Below are 16,910 nucleotides of genomic sequence, written 5' to 3'. Positions count from 1 at the left end.
TCTGTGCCAATGGCAGCTCCATGCAGGCTTACGCCAAACACTTCTACGCTTACCATTGTACCTTCCTACTCACTAAAGTTTCAAAATTTATATCACAAGTAATATAAATCATCTACTTTAGCGGTAATGTATAGGTATACAACTTAAGCGCCATCCATTTTAAGGGCTAGTTGCTTCGGCAGGTGAGTTGTTACACACTCCTTAGCGGATTTCGACTTCCATGATCACCGTCCTGCTGTTTTAAGCAACCAACGCCTTTCATGGTTTCTGCATGAGTTGTTAATTTGGGCACCGTAACATTACGTTTGGTTCATCCCACAGCGCCAGTTCTGCTTACCAAAAAGTGGCCCACTGGGCACATTATATCATAACCTTAAACTTCATATCAAGAAAGTTAAGGTTCTTACCCATTTAAAGTTTGAGAATAGGTTAAGATCGTTTCGACCCTAAGGCCTCTAATCATTCGCTTTACCAGATAAGATTATTTTATATAACATTAAAATGCACCAGCTATCCTGAGGGAAACTTCGGAAGGAACCAGCTACTAGATGGTTCGATTGGTCTTTCGCCCCTATACTCAATTCTGACAATCGATTTGCACGTCAGAACTGTTTCGGTCTTCCATCAGGGTTTCCCCTGACTTCAACCTGATCAAGTATAGTTCACCATCTTTCGGGTCACAGCATATATGCTCAAGGTACGTTCCAGTTAGAGGCATAAATAATATAAATATTATTATACATAACTATATAGAACGCCCGGGATTGTGTTAATTATCTATAAATAGTTAAAAAACTAATCCCATTATTAGTCAAGTTAATTACGCTATTAGGTTTATCTCCCAATAACTTGCACATATGTTAGACTCCTTGGTCCGTGTTTCAAGACGGGTCCCGAAGGTATCCTGAATCTTTCGCATTGTTAATCATACAAATGCTTATAATAAACACAAATATCGATGATAATTATGCCATTATATAATTTCGGAAAATTAACGCACTGTATTAATTTTAATTTATCAACACTTTATCAAATTAATGACATTTATTCTATGTTAAAATGCAAGCATAATAATTTGAATAAACTATAAGCCATATTTTATGATAAATTTGGTATATGCTAATAGATTACAATGTCCAAATAAAAAAAAAAAATGCACACTATTATTATAATATTGTTAAAATATTACAACTTTAATGATGAATTTTCCATAACGGATATTCAGGTTCATCGGGCTTAACCTCTAAGCAGTTTCACGTACTGTTTAACTCTCTATTCAGAGTTCTTTTCAACTTTCACGGTACTTGTTTACTATCGGTCTCATGGTTATATTTAGTTTTAGATGGAGTTTACCACCCACTTAGTGCTGCACTATCAAGCAACACGACTCTTTGGAAACATCATCTAATAATCATTAACGTTCGTTAACCCTCTATGGGTAAATGGCCTCATTTAAGAAGGACTTAAATCGTTAATTTCTCATACTAGAATATTGACGCTCCATACACTGCATCTCACATTTGCCATATAGACAAAGTGACTTAGTGCTGAACTGATTTCTTTTCGCTCGCCGCTACTAAGAAAATCCTGGTTAGTTTCTTTTCCTCCCCTAATTAATATGCTTAAATTCAGGGGGTAGTCCCATATGAGTTGAGGTTGTATATACATATATTAAAAATTATAATGATACTAATACAATATTATTATATATAGCACGTTCTCATAATGAAATCATTAAAATGTCCGTATTTTATAACAAACACCACGAAGAATATTTCATATTTATTTTTACAACAACATTCCTTTCAAACCGTTAATAAGAGGCAATTCTAGATGAAAAAAAAAAATAAATAATTTTTTATGCTAGACATTCCTCAGTATTTTTTGATCCAAGAAGGAAAAAAATAATATATTTTCTTCGTTATTCTCACACAAATATATACAACAATGAGAGATAATGCATTTCCATTTAATATCAATATTATGAATATATTTGTACATAAGTGTACATATATCCAATAATATACAATATGCTTGAAAATTTCGTAAAATTTTCAAACAACTTATTTAGCATAGTCTTACAACCCTCAACCATATGTAGTCCAAGCAGCACTATAAAATTAATTAAAGTACATAACAGCATGGACTGCGATATGCGTTCAAAATGTCGATGTTCATGTGTCCTGCAGTTCACACGATGACGCACAGTTTGCTGCGTTCTTCATCGACCCATGAGCCGAGTGATCCACCGCTTAGAGTGATTAAAATTTGTTTGTTATTACATTTGTCAGATATGTTTTTATTGAAAGAAATTAAAAATACACCATTTTACTGGCATATATCAATTCCTTCAATAAAATTGTATTTTTATCCTAAAAGAATGTTGCGAAATGTCTTAGTTTTATATAAACGATATCTTACCATATTTATGAATATAAATAATATGTAATTTGACAATGTTTGATAAATATCAATTTATATAAAAGAATTAACCTGAACACAGGTACAACATTGTACTTTTTAGGTTGTTGCATTAACCAATGTATGCCCATAGCTCTGATGGACAATACATATGCGCAACGCGTGCATATTATGGGCCATATGCACACAGATTTTATAAATCAATATATTGTAATATATCATCAATATGTAATTTTAATATTAAATGCTACACACATATAACCAAGTCATATGTATATTAGCTACTACTATATGAGTATATTGACAACATCATTAAAAAATACATATAAGATTTACAACTGAATATATTTATTTTACAATTATGATTTTATAAAAACATTGTTTGTTTGGTAAATTGGCAATATATTTTTGTTAACGGTAGAAACATACAATAATGATCCTTCCGCAGGTTCACCTACGGAAACCTTGCTACGACTTTTACTTCCTCTAAATAATCAAGTTCGGTCAACTTTTGCGAAACAACCGTAACACGCAAGGCGTCACAGTGATCACGTCCGGAGACCTCACTAAATAATTCAATCGGTAGTAGTGACGGGCGGTGTGTAAGTAATGTTTAAATGTTCTACGGGAATTACCGTGTTATTTATTGATTATATTAAACAAAGGAATGAGAGATTAACTTCCGCAAGGCGAGACTTTGTATGTCATCACCACTCGGCTGATAATTAAAAACTAACTTAAGAACTCTAAACTTCCCAGCTGCAGACCCTTAGCTGCCGGCCACGGCGCTCGTCGCTGCCCAGCAAAAGTGCTGACCTTGCGCCTTGTGTGTGGTGTCCAGTGGCGGCCGGCATCCGGCGATCGCGACGACGGCGATCCCACGGGTGACGAAACTGCTTATTTTACAATAATGCAGAATTCGTCCCACCCAGTGGTAAATTTAGTTAACTCTTGTTAACTACTCCCTCCTTCAAGACTTGACCGTCCTCGGTCAAGCTCGTGCTCTTCAGCATCTGCTCGATAGCGACGGTGTTACCCTTCTGATGCCTGCGCCGCATCCACCAGGAGACGCCGATTAGAGCAGCGCACCCGACCACGCCCACGACAGCGGCCAGTACTGGACCGATCGTAAGGTTTGTTTCGACTTTGGTCAGGTGCTGCAGATTTTCCTCGTTCAGCTTGTGAAGATACGGCAGGCTCAACAGCGTTTGGTGGCGGGTGACATTAATCCTCGCCGAGGTAGCTACGCCAGGTACTCTCTTTGGCGCATTGTTGAAGTTGGTGTATTTTGTCCCGTTGACGTGAGCGACTTGGTCAAAGGTTACCAAGAACATTCCCGTAAATTTCGCTCGGGGCCGTCGTCGGTGGTTGGCGGTGGCATCGTTGATTACCACGATACCCTCATCTATCTCAAGATCGGGGGCAGGTTATTTGGCTTGGTTTCGCAGTGGGCCACAGCGCCAAAATGCAGTTCTTGGGCGCAGCTATTCGCCGGTGCCTCCTTGCAGAAGGCTAATGATGGGGGCCCCTTGCATGATGAGACAGCGATGATCTTGCTGCCGCACTCTGCTATAACGTTCTCAGGTAGATGGATCGTTACGCCTTTGTGTGCTACTGGGAAGATGGTTATTTTCTTACAAATGAGCTTAGGTCTAGGAATTTCAATTACAAAGATGATTAATTCCTTATTAGCTAGTGCTCTCACATTACCAGCGTCCAAAAGTTGGGCTACACTGATATCGGTGGAACCTTTCCTCAAAATCGCCTCTGCGTCATCACTATCGATGATAGCCGGATTTACGATATTCACTTTAGCCAGCGTAGTGGCGATCATTAAGTTCTGCAATTCGAGCGTCATCATTCTGTTTCTAGTTAAGATTGTTTCATATAGATGGGCAGTGTTAATTTCTTCCTGCTTGTTTACTTTTAATAATTGGTTAACGGTTTCGGTAAGGGCATTTATCTGTGCTTGAGTCCTTGAATTTATGGCTATCTGTCTATTGTTTCCATTTATTAAATCATACTTTCTTTAGTCCTACTATAACTTGTCCTAGTGGACTTGAACTTAGAGCTATGAATCCTGGTTTCCTAGACCTAATTCCTTATCTACCTCAAATTTGTCTTTGTGGACCACCCTCCCTTTAATAAGAACGGGGTTCCCAGGTCTGCCTCTACCTTTTGTTCGGCGCAGAGGGGAGTTAGTTTGTTCCCCTAACCTCCTGTTGGTTTTCACCAGGACCTGCTCGCCTACATCAAAGGTCCTATTTTGTCTGGCCGGGTTGTTCCTATCTAGCTGTTCTTGTTGGGCTTTTGCTAACTTCAACATAATCTCTTCCCCAAGGTCGCAACTTGCATGGACCACATCCATAGGTGTCTTGTTTGTGACAGAGTGGATGGTTCGATTGTATTCGATGGTCGCTAGAATAACTAGTTCAACCGTATCGTCCACCTGGCGTTGCAGTTTTAAGCACCTGGCTATTTCTAAGAGGGTGCTATGGAAGCGTTCCACCTGTCCGTTTGACGTGCTGTGCAACGGTGGGGCATTCGCTACATCAATGTTGAACTGGTTCTTCAATAAAGACCGAATGGTCTCTGAATTGAAAGCTGCCTCATTGTCACAGTAGATGGTTCTAATAGCTGGGAAGGTGTTTATCAATTGTAAAATTGGTATTTTTACGTCCGTGATCGTGCGTGAAGCAATCTGCTGCGTTATTGCAAACTTCGAAAATTTGTCAATTGCAGTGAGGAAGTACTTCCCTGCAGTGGAAAAAATGTCGATATGAATCAACTCGCCTACCCTTGCCGGAATTGGAGTCACCCCTAACTCTTGCTTCCTAGGGTGCCGGTCATACTTGGCTTTCTGGCATATCACCACTTCTGCTGCGATTTTTTCCATCTTTGGAAAATAATAATCACGCAGTACCTGTTTCGCATTCTCCAGGGCTGCCCTGTGCGCCCGATTGTGTTCAGCTGTCATTATCTCTCTTCGCTCCCCGTCGTTGGTGATGTCCGTCACCAAGGTCTTGCGAAATCGAAATTTTGTGTCCGGAAAGGCTCTTACGAGATCGTTTTGCACAAACGCCAAAGTTGGCAGAGTGCAGTGAATGGCGTTAACGACTCCAGTCTTTACCACTTCCTTGATGGACGCAAGAAGTGTGTCTCGACAGGCAAAGTCGATCTTGTGACGGGTCTTTTCGGAGAAGAGGATGTGAAACTGCTTGGATGGGGTATTTGACTCTTCCAGGATTATCTGATTCCTGAAGCAGTTTACTGGTCTGTGGCCTCAATTACGTAAGTGAGCGAGGCTTCACTATGAATTGTTGCTGCGTCGGATCGACTCTGGCTTTCTAACGCATTAATGTTTTGTCGTGATAGCGCATCCGCTACGTGATTGTCCCTGCCTGGTTTGTACAAGACCCTTGCGCCGCATTCATCGATTCTCGCCTTCCAACGTTTTATCTTGGAATTGGGGTTTCTATCTGAAACCGCGAAAATCAGTGGTTGCTAGAATAACTAGTTCAACCGTATCGTCCACCTGGCATTTCAGTTTTAAGCACCTGGCTATTTCTAAGAGGGTGCTATGAATGTAGTGAATGTAGATGTTGATGTCACTCTTTCCGTACAGGTAGTGACGAAGCGTATCTAGGGCCCAGACTATCGCCAGAAGCTCTCTTTCATTGGTCGCATAGTTTAGTTCTCTGTCTTTCAGAGTCCTAGAAATCATGGTTATGGGTCTATTATTTTGCGACAGGACCGCCCCGATGCCACTGGATGAGGCATCAGTGGTTAGGTCGAATGGTTGGTTGAAGTCTGGGTAGTGGAGGATGACGTCTTCCGACGCCAAAATGTTCCTAAGTTTATCAAAGGCCTGTTTCTGAACTTCATCAAACTGTATGGGAATGGCTTTCGAGCGTTGTTTGCTGATCTTACCATTTTCTCCCTTCAGAATGCTAGAGATAGGTCTTGCTATCTGAGCGAAGTCTTTTATAAAACACCTGTAGTAGCTGGCAAGACCCAGGAATGATCTTACGGCAAACAGGGTGGAGGGTTGTCTAAACTCCTGAATAGCCTTGACTTTATCGGGGCTTGTTCTCGTGCCCTCGGTTGACACCACAAAGCCCAGGAACTCCACTTGTCCCTTGAAGAACTGGGATTTTTCCTTCGACACCCTCATGTTCGCGTCGTGGAGGCTGCCAAGCACGGTGTCAATGTCTCTGACATGATCCGTCCTCAACATACACGTAACATATCTTACCGATATGCTCCCGTAATATGTCATCGATGGCCCGTTGAAAGATGCTTGATGCATTCCTGAGACCAAATGGCAAACGGCAGAACTCATATTTGCCTCCGTTAACTGAAAATGAGGTCTTTTCACGATCGCGTTCAGCTAACGTGATTTGGTGGTATCCTGACTTCAGGTCAAGGGTAGGGAAGTATCTTGCCTTCCCCAGATTTGAAAGTATCATAGAGATACAAGGCATCGGTTACTTGTCTGGTATGGTTTTTGAGTTAAGCTTGCGGAAGTCTATGACTAGCCGCTTCTTGCTTGAGCCCGAGTCGTCAGTGCCTTTCTTCCCAACAACCCATATGGGGTTGTTGTACGGAGACCTGGAAGGCCTAATGTTTTGTTCCGCAATAGGTCCTTCACTTCATCATTGACGAAATCAGTGGCTCCTACAGGGGAAGGGGTACATTTTCGAGTAGATTGGTTCTTCATCCTCGGTTCTAATCGTGGCTACTACGGCTGTGTTGAAGGGTAGCATTTCAGTCGGATCTGCAAATGCCTTTATACGGCTGGACATCATTCTGAGAAACTCATCCCTAACTGCCGGCGGGACCTCGATGTCGTCCACTTTCGTAAAGTTAACGCTGGGGCATTTGTGGAATAGGATCCTTTCAGATTCCTGTCCAAAGTGGAGATTTTTAGTCCCCAGGTTTATATTGACGCCAGCTTCCGTTAGCGTGTCGAGCCCTATGATGCCATCAAAAGTTGACAGCTCCGGCAAGATAAAGAACGGGCATTTAATGCCGAATATGGTTAGAAAACATTTTTTTCTACTTTATTGAAGCCGTGCAGGGATTTTACAACAAATGGGGCTTCTACAGGGACAATTCCCTTGAGTTCTTTTAGTGGTTTGATATAATTTTTCGCGGCCCCAGTGTCTATTAAAAGGTTTAGCGTTCTCCCTGCTACTGTTCGTCTGACGAACGGGAGCAGGGACTTTCCCCTAAAAAATTGACAGTATCACTGTCGTACCCTGCATTATTGTCCTCATCAATCTCCGCCACTGCTTCCGATGCTAACTGTTCGTATTGTTGTTCGTCCACCTGAGCGAGGTGATCGACCCTCTGCCTGCGCTGGTCAGAGAATCTCTGGGATCCAGCTGGCCTTTTATACGCACCCTGTTGGTGCCCGTTATTAGGGTTTGCTGTAGCCGGTAGGCCTGGGTGCCCCCTGTTGCTTTTGAAAGGCAGTTGGCTGACGGAATTTTGAGGAAGACGGATCAACATCCATCATTCTACTTTGTCTTGGCTACGGATTCCATCCGTTGGTGGTTCCCCTGATTTTTCGTGTAGAACGGGTTCTTTGATTGTCTCTTATAGTGATCGGGCTCATTCTTGTGCGCCCTGCTTATATTTTATTCGGTTCTGTGGTTTGTTTTCTAAAGCTCTTGCGTAATTTGTTGCAAAGTCGTGCCTATCATGGTTGGCCTCAATTTCCTGCGCCAATGCCAAGGCCGAAGGCAAGTCCGCAGGCTGTGCCGCAAACAGCGTATCCGTGAGGCCTCTTCTTAAGCCTGAGACGAAGACACGGAGTGCGTCAGCCCTATATTTTTCGTTAATGTATTGCGCCTGTGCGGCGTCTTGTGACATAATTGTCTTGTTCTTCAGAAGGGTGAGCTTCTTCTCAACCTCCTCGTAGAAGTTATTGATGGATAATCCACCCTGCCGTAGTGTGGCAAGCTCCTGCTCTAGCAGGTGTATCGGCCGCTTGTCCGAATATGTAAAGACGAGACGATTGATGATTGCCTCAAAGTTCAACACTGTGCTGAACGACGCTAAGAGTGAGTCAGCGGGCCCTCTAATCTTGTTCCTGATTATTAAGACCGCTTGATAGTGCTTCGAGCTTCGAGCTTCCTACAAAACCCTCGTACAGCTTATAGGCAGCTTTTTGCTGCCTGGCGCCAGGAAACATACTGCTCCTGGGCCCCATTGAATTCCGGCAGCGTTTTTACCGCATCCAGAGCTTCGTCACATTGGACCGTTCGATCCAATGTGACCGCCTCGTAGGCCCTGGCCTCGGGAGCCTGAACTCTTGCAGCCTGCAGCTGGTCAGTTACAGCCTGCAAACGCCGATTAAAGTCAGCTTTTTTTTGTATTGCTAGCGCAGAGCCTCTATAATGCCTCTATTTGATCTGATCAGGGTCCATTCTTTCTACTCTTTCCACGGGTTCTATTTCAAGGTTTAAACTGAGTCCGCCGAACAATCTCTCTAAATCAGAAATAGGCATAAACGGAATTTTTTTCGGTCGCCCCTCCTAGCGTTTCGTGTGTCTTTGTTGTGGGTCAGATCAAGCTCCGCCGGGCCGTTGTTACTGTTTATTTTCTTAAGGAATCAAATTAAAGTTCCCTCAAACACAGATTTCGTTGTTGTTGCCCGCCGACAACAATGTATTTATGGTGCGGTGTTATGTTTCTTACTTGCGCTTAGCGCAACCAAAAAAAAATAAAAAATTTTTGTTTGAGAACAATGACGATCGAATATTTTTGAATATAAAAACGTTTTATCTGTTTGGTTTTTGTTTTGTTTTTACTTTTTTCTTTTTGGGCGATAATTGAAGAAAAGTTTCACTTACATGCTCCTCTTTTATTCTCCTCCACTTGGCATATTATTTCTTATATTATTCTGCGTTGTCCTCCTCTCTCTTCTATCGTCGCCGCTGCCCAAAGCCGTCCGCTCTGGTGTAACAGTTTGGGGTTGATTAGTGGAGCTTTTTAGTGCAATTGTTTCACGCACTTTTTATGTTCGTGTTGTGAAGCGGGCGTTGTCTCCGCGCTTCACTGTCTCCACGTCTTCTTTTTTTTTTTATTTTTTTATTTGTTCTCGAGCGGGTTTGGTCTCCGCACTCGATGTCTTTCGGTCTTTTTGTTTGACCTTTTTTTCACTTTTTTGGCGATGTTCACTTAGCGGGCTTTGTCTCCTCGCTTAATGATTTTTGAATCCCTTACTTTTATCTCGAGTGGGCGTTGTCTCCGCACTCGATACTGTTGATCTTTTGATTTATGACTTTTTCACTTTTTACCGATTTTCACTTAGTGGGCGTTGTCTCCGCACTAATTCACTTTCTCGGGCGGGGGTGGTTTGATCGTGTTGGGCGCCAGTAATGTTTAAATGTTCTACGGGAATTACCGTGTTATTTATTGATTATATTACACAAAGGAATGAGAGATTAACTTCCGCAAGGCGAGACTTTGTATGTCATCCCCACTCGGCTGATAATTAAAAACTAACTTAAGAACTCTAAACTTCCCAGCTGCAGACCCTTAGCTGCCGGCCACGGCGCTCGTCGCTGCCCAGCAAAAGTGCTGATCGCGACGACGGCGATCCCACGGGTGACGAAACTGCTTATTTAACAATAATGCAGAATTCGTCCCACCCAGTGGTAAATTTAGTTAACTCTTGTTAACTTGTACAAAGGGCAGGGACGTAATCAATGCGAGTTAATGACTCACACTTACTGGGAATTCCAAGTTCATGTGAACAGTTTCAGTTCACAATCCCAAGCATGAAAGTGGTTCAGCGGTTTACCCGGACCTCTCGGTCTAGGAAATACACGATGATACTTTCATTGTAGAGCGCGTGCAGCCCAGGACATCTAAGGGCATCACAGACCTGTTATTGCTCAATCTCATTATTGCTAGACGCAATTTGTCCATTTAAGAAGCTAGTGTCCTTATAATGGGACAAACCAACAGGTACGGCTCCACTTATGTATATAAACACATTCAAACACAATAAACATTTTACTGCCACCATGAATGAAGGCTATATAAGCTTCAACACCATAATCCTGAAGATATCTATTTAATATATTTGAGTCTCGTTCGTTATCGGAATTAACCAGACAAATCACTCCACGAACTAAGAACGGCCATGCCCCACCACCCATAGATTCGAGAAAGAGCTATCAATCTGTCTTACACACTTATGTTCGGACCTGGTAAGTTTTCCCGTGTTGAGTCAAATTAAGCCGCAGGCTCCACTCCTGGTGGTGCCCTTCCGTCAATTCCTTTATGTTTCAGCTTTGCAACCATACTTCCCCCGGAGCCCAAAAGCTTTGGTTTCCCGGGAAGCGACTGAGAGAGCCATAAAAGTAGCTACACCCAATTGCTAGCTGGCATCGTTTATGGTTAGAACTAGGGCGGTATCTGATCGCCTTCGAACCTCTAACTTTCGTTCTTGATTAATGAAAACATCTTTGGCAAATGCTTTCGCTTAAGTTAGTCTTACGACGGTCCAAGAATTTCACCTCTCGCGTCGTAATACTAATGCCCCCAAACTGCTTCTATTAATCATTACCTCTTGATCTGAAAACCAATGAAAGCAGAACAGAGGTCTTATTTCATTATCCCATGCACAGAATATTCAGGCATTTGAAGCCTGCTTTAAGCACTCTAATTTGTTCAAAGTAATTGTACCGGCCCACAATAACACTCGATGAAGAGCACTAATGCAGGTTTTTAAATAGGAGGAATATATAAAAAAATACAAGTACTTAATTATATATAAGAACTCCACCGGTAATACGCTTACATACATAAAGGTATAGTACTAACCACAATTGTAAGTTGCACTACCCGTATGAAGCACAAGTTCAACTACGAACGTTTTAACCGCAACAACTTTAATATACGCTATTGGAGCTGGAATTACCGCGGCTGCTGGCACCAGACTTGCCCTCCAATTGGTCCTTGTTAAAGGATTTAAAGTGTACTCATTCCAATTACAGGGCCTCGGATATGAGTCCTGTATTGTTATTTTTCGTCACTACCTCCCCGAGCTGGGAGTGGGTAATTTACGCGCCTGCTGCCTTCCTTAGATGTGGTAGCCGTTTCTCAGGCTCCCTCTCCGGAATCGAACCCTGATTCCCCGTTACCCGTTGCAACCATGGTAGTCCTAGATACTACCATCAAAAGTTGATAGGGCAGACATTTGAAAGATCTGTCGTCGGTACAAGACCATACGATCTGCATGTTATCTAGAGTTCAACCAATGTAACGATCTTGCGATCGCTTGGTTTTAGCCTAATAAAAGCACACGTCCCATAAGGTCCGTGTTTTAATTGCATGTATTAGCTCTAGAATTACCACAGTTATCCAAGTAACTGTTAACGATCTAAGGAACCATAACTGATATAATGAGCCTTTTGCGGTTTCACTTTTAATTCGTGTGTACTTAGACATGCATGGCTTAATCTTTGAGACAAGCATATAACTACTGGCAGGATCAACCAGAATAATGTTTTCGTTTTATGCGCATATGCACACATATGTAAATATTTGACAACTCGATATACTTTTGAATAAAAAAACAGTACAATAATACATAGTTTTTTTCCAACAGTTCATGAGAATTTGTTAAACGAATGTGGCCATTTTTATATAGCATTCAGATTCGCCATTTTCTCTATATATTTATATTTTTTTATATATTTAACATAATTTTATTTTACAATATATTAATGAGAAAACTTTCTCATTTGTTTAATATTTACAACAGCATATTAAATATATCCATATAAAATATATACATTTTTTCGTTCAAAAATATCTTTTTGTTTGCACTTAATATAATATCACACGTATATTCGCCTAAACCAAAATAAATTGAGTTTTGGCATTGTATTTTGACAACAAATTTAAAATTTATCCAATATCGTATGCGTTTTTTTGTGATATACATTAAATAAAACCAAGCACATGAGTTCATGTAGAATGGATTTTGATATATTGGCAATATTTGAATTTGCATATAAATCTCTTTGATTATATGCTGGTACATTGGTGAAATGGTTCTCATACAATCATAAATCGTATGATACCATTTCCAGATATTCACGATAATAATTCGAAACTAAACTGATATGGACTAAAGAAAATGTACTCTTTATATATCTTGACAAGTTTCATTATACTATCTTAAGATCAATTTGTCGCAGCTAAGCAATTTATATTAAAGAACTTTTAAGCAACAAATATCACACAATAACACCACTATGGGTATAATGACAACGTATAATAATATCATATGCAATACTATACCAAAATAATGCACATAATATAAATGGACATCAACTGTCCACCATATATAGGTTTTCTGCCACGGCTTCCGCAAATCAGGTGCTTACAATTGAGAGTGCCCCTTAACAGGCATTTGTTCTCGTATTTTAATACAAGAAACACATATACACTTCAATATTATTCATATATAGTAACAACTATATACATATCCAACCAAATAAAAAGTATCAGACATTGCCAGCTAGGTATTTTCCCCATATCATATGTAAAGACAAATTTTAAATTTTTCATCATATGATATATACCAAGCACGACACCACTCCCTATATAGGTTTTTGCCACGGCTTCCGCAAATCAGGTGCCTACAAAGGGAGTGCCCCTTAACAGGCATTTGTTCTCGTATTTTAATACAAGAAACACATATACACTTCAATATTATTCATATATAGTAACAACTATATACATATCCAACCAAATAAAGTATCAGACATTGCCAGCTAGGTATTTTCCCCATATCATATGTAAAGACAAATTTTAAATTTTTCATCATATGATATATACCAAGCACGACACCACTCCCTATATAGGTTTTTTGCCACGGCTTCCGCAAATCGGGTGCCTACAATAGGGAGTGCCCCTTAACAGGCATTTGTTCTCGTATTTTAATACAAGAAACACATCAACACTTCAATATTATTCATATATAGTAACAACTATATACATATCCAACCAAATAAAGTATCAGACATTGCCAGCTAGGTATTTTCCCCATATCATATGTAAAGACAAATTTTAAATTTTTCATCATATGATATATACCAAGCACGACACCACTCCCTATATAGGTTTTTTGCCACGGCTTCCGCAAATCGGGTGCCTACAAAAGGGAGTGCCCCTTAACAGGCATTTGTTCTCGTATTTTAATACAAGAAACACATATACACTTCAATATTATTCATATATAGTAACAACTATATACATATCCAACCAAATAAAGTATCAGACATTGCCAGCTAGGTATTTTCCCCATATCATATGTAAAGATCAATTTTAAATTTTTCATCATATGATATATACCAAGCACGACACCACTCCCTATATAGGTTTTTTGCCACGGCTTCCGCAAATCGGGTGCCTACAAAAGGGAGTGCCCTTTAACAGGCATTTGTTCTCGTATTTTAATACAAGAAACACATCAACACTTCAATATTATTCATATATAGTAACAACTATATACATATCCAACCAAATAAAGTATCAGACATTGCCAGCTAGGTATTTTCCCCATATCATATGTAAAGACAAATTTTAAATTTTTCATCATATGATATGATATATATGTAACGCACGACACCACCCCATAAAGTATATATATTTTTGCCACGGCTTCCGCAAATCGGGTGCCTACAATAGGGAGTGCCCCTTAACAGGCATTTGTTCTCGTATTTTAATACAAGAAACACATCAACACTTCAATATTATTCGTAGGGAATGATCATATCTATCAGTAACAACTATATACATATCCAACCAAATAAAAGTTTAGACATCTGCCGCTGCCAGACATTGCCCAACTCTGCGCCTGTATTTTCATAATTAAAGGAGCGTGTCATATGTGAGCAGTGTTGTTGATGTAGATGAGAGATGAAGAAAAAATGTAAAATTTGACAAATTTTTAAATTTTTCATCGTTCATCATATGATATATACCAAGCACGACACCACTCCCTATATAGGTTTTTTGCCACGGCTTCCGCAAATCGGGTGCCTACAATAGGGAGTGCCCCTTAACAGGCATTTGTTCTCGTATTTTAATACAAGAAACACATCAACACTTCAATATTATTCATATATAGTAACAACTATATACATATCCAACCAAATAAAGTATCAGACATTGCCAGCTAGGTATTTTCCCCATATTATATGTAAAGACAAATTTTAAATTTTTCATCATATGATATATATCAAGCCGGACACCAGTGCTTATACAGGTTTTTCCTCACGGTCACGGCTAACATATGAAAGATCATACAGAATATCATATCGTACATTATCGTTTCTTCATAATAAAATCATGCTGAAGTTATATTATACATGTATATGGGAAATATTCCCATATCCATTTCAATCAACCATTATAAATTTGTATTTATATCAATACAATGCCTATTTCATATGAAACGCCATACAGTACAGTATATCATATCGTACATTATATTTTCTTCATAATCAAATCATGCTGAAGTTATATTATACATGTATATGGGAAAAATTCATACCTATTTTATATGAAAAAGAACATAGAATATCATATCATATTATTGCTTTATAAAAATTCTTGCTACATAATCATTTTATACTGAAGACGTTATGTATAACGATTTTCAACTATGCATATGCAAAGTCGCTTTATCCCGTATTTTATAGTATTTGATATGAACTTTCCAAGTTATTTCCATTTATATCATATCAGATCCTCTTTATTGTGTTGTATTTCAATTTTTCTTATATTTTCCAACTATATATGAAACATATGTTCATTTATTGTGTTTTTAAATGTTTATCAACTTTTGACTTGTATTTGTATCATAGAGTTTAATTCGTATTTATGCATATATGTATATGCAAAAGGCTCAGGGGAAAATGGGGTGGGTGTTGTGCTGCGAAAACGAACTCCGTCACCTAACAAAATCGTAGACAGATTTACGGGAACTGGGATCGGAATTACAAACCCGGGCGGAACTTAAGGTCCACTACCTACTGTGAAGAGCAAGGTGGTTGTGCTCTTCCCTCTTGACCCACCCTCCATGTAGAATAACATAAGAATATGCCATTATGGTTCTACCCAAAACCTTCTGCTGCTGCGCTATGTGCCTTAGGAACCCCTCCCAAAAATCAGATTAGAAATTCATGTTAATCGTTATAATTTTACTTTGACTTGTATGACTTCATGTTGTTTGTAACCCCCATTATTTCTACCCTAACCCTTAAAACTATTTTTTTACTGCATGTGTATATATATGTGGGACTAATTTAAGACATAGGAATTCAAGAGAATGATCAAATATGAATAAAAATAATATAATCAAAATATAAAGTAAGAATGAATTAATTAAATGAATTAAATGGCATAATTGTAGTGATTGTAGTTAATAATAATTCATTTTATATATGGTTAAGCATGCATGTCTCACTGTGTAGACGCTATTCTCCTGACCCGGAGTGTGTATGTGTATATATGTGTGTCTACTTACAGACTTTTAAACAGCTGCTGGTGTCGTTGGGCCCAATTTCACGTTTGCAATAAAACTGTTAAAGAAATGTAGAAATATGCAAAATAACAAGAAGCGTTATGAAGAGGTATTTTACCAATACCCTTCCATGGACACAATGAGACCGATGATGCACCTTTTAAAATCTATTCTTAACTAGGCATAAATTTCATTTTTTTCTTCTTCTATTTCTAAGTTAACGTCTAGGAATATTTAATATTATTAAACAATTTTTTCTTTTCTATTTTTTTCTTCGATCCATAATTTTTCATTAAATTTTCTTTTCTAGATTTTGATTTTTTTTTCTTCCCTTAAGTGGCTTTTAGAATGTCGGCATCGAACAATTTTAATAACCTGAGAGAAGGAGAGAATAGGTGACATACGGTCAGGTGGGTCTAGTTAAATGCGCATAGGTGTATGGTCAGCCGCAAGGGCAATGACCGCTGAGCTAATTTTTCCACACCCTACATGTGCAAGCACCAACATTTTCTTTACACAAGGCGCGGTGATATAATATTTTAGATGGTTTTATATTGTCGTTGTTGTTGAGCGGCTTAATTGCGCGTGAGATATGTATATGTATATAAACGGCTCGGTCCCGATCGCCAAGTCCATCCGTTTCTATGCCTGCAGGCAAGGTCCGGTGGCACCAAGAAGAAGGACTGATGATCGTCATGAAGCGGACCCCCCCTCCTTGAGGGGTGGTCAGGCCAGGTCAGCAATTTTCTGCCACACGTGGATCATAACCTATGTATGTACAGTACATACGTGAAATTATGTAATAAGGTCACTTTTTCATTTTCTTTGCGTACCTTATCCAGGGTTTGGTTTTTAGTTTTTGTTCTTTGCAGCCACAACACTTTTCAAATGGTTTTTTATTGGGTTTATGTTCCCTTTTATGGTTTTGCAG

General features: G+C 39.5%; 1 non-coding gene across 1 annotated transcript; it reads right to left on the bottom strand.

The window, feature by feature from the left end:
• Positions 1-2,081: 2,081 nt before the first annotated feature.
• Positions 2,082-2,260, bottom strand: LOC117889668. Its single transcript, XR_004648544.1, has one exon. It is a non-coding gene; the product is annotated as a 5.8S ribosomal RNA (ribosomal RNA).
• Positions 2,261-16,910: the final 14,650 nt, after the last annotated feature.

This window comes from Drosophila subobscura, chromosome A, assembly GCF_008121235.1.
Source record: "Drosophila subobscura isolate 14011-0131.10 chromosome A, UCBerk_Dsub_1.0, whole genome shotgun sequence".
Classification (NCBI taxonomy): Eukaryota; Metazoa; Arthropoda; class Insecta; order Diptera; family Drosophilidae; genus Drosophila; species Drosophila subobscura.
Note: the sequence above shows the minus strand (reverse complement) of the source record. Positions and strands in the feature narration are given on the sequence as shown.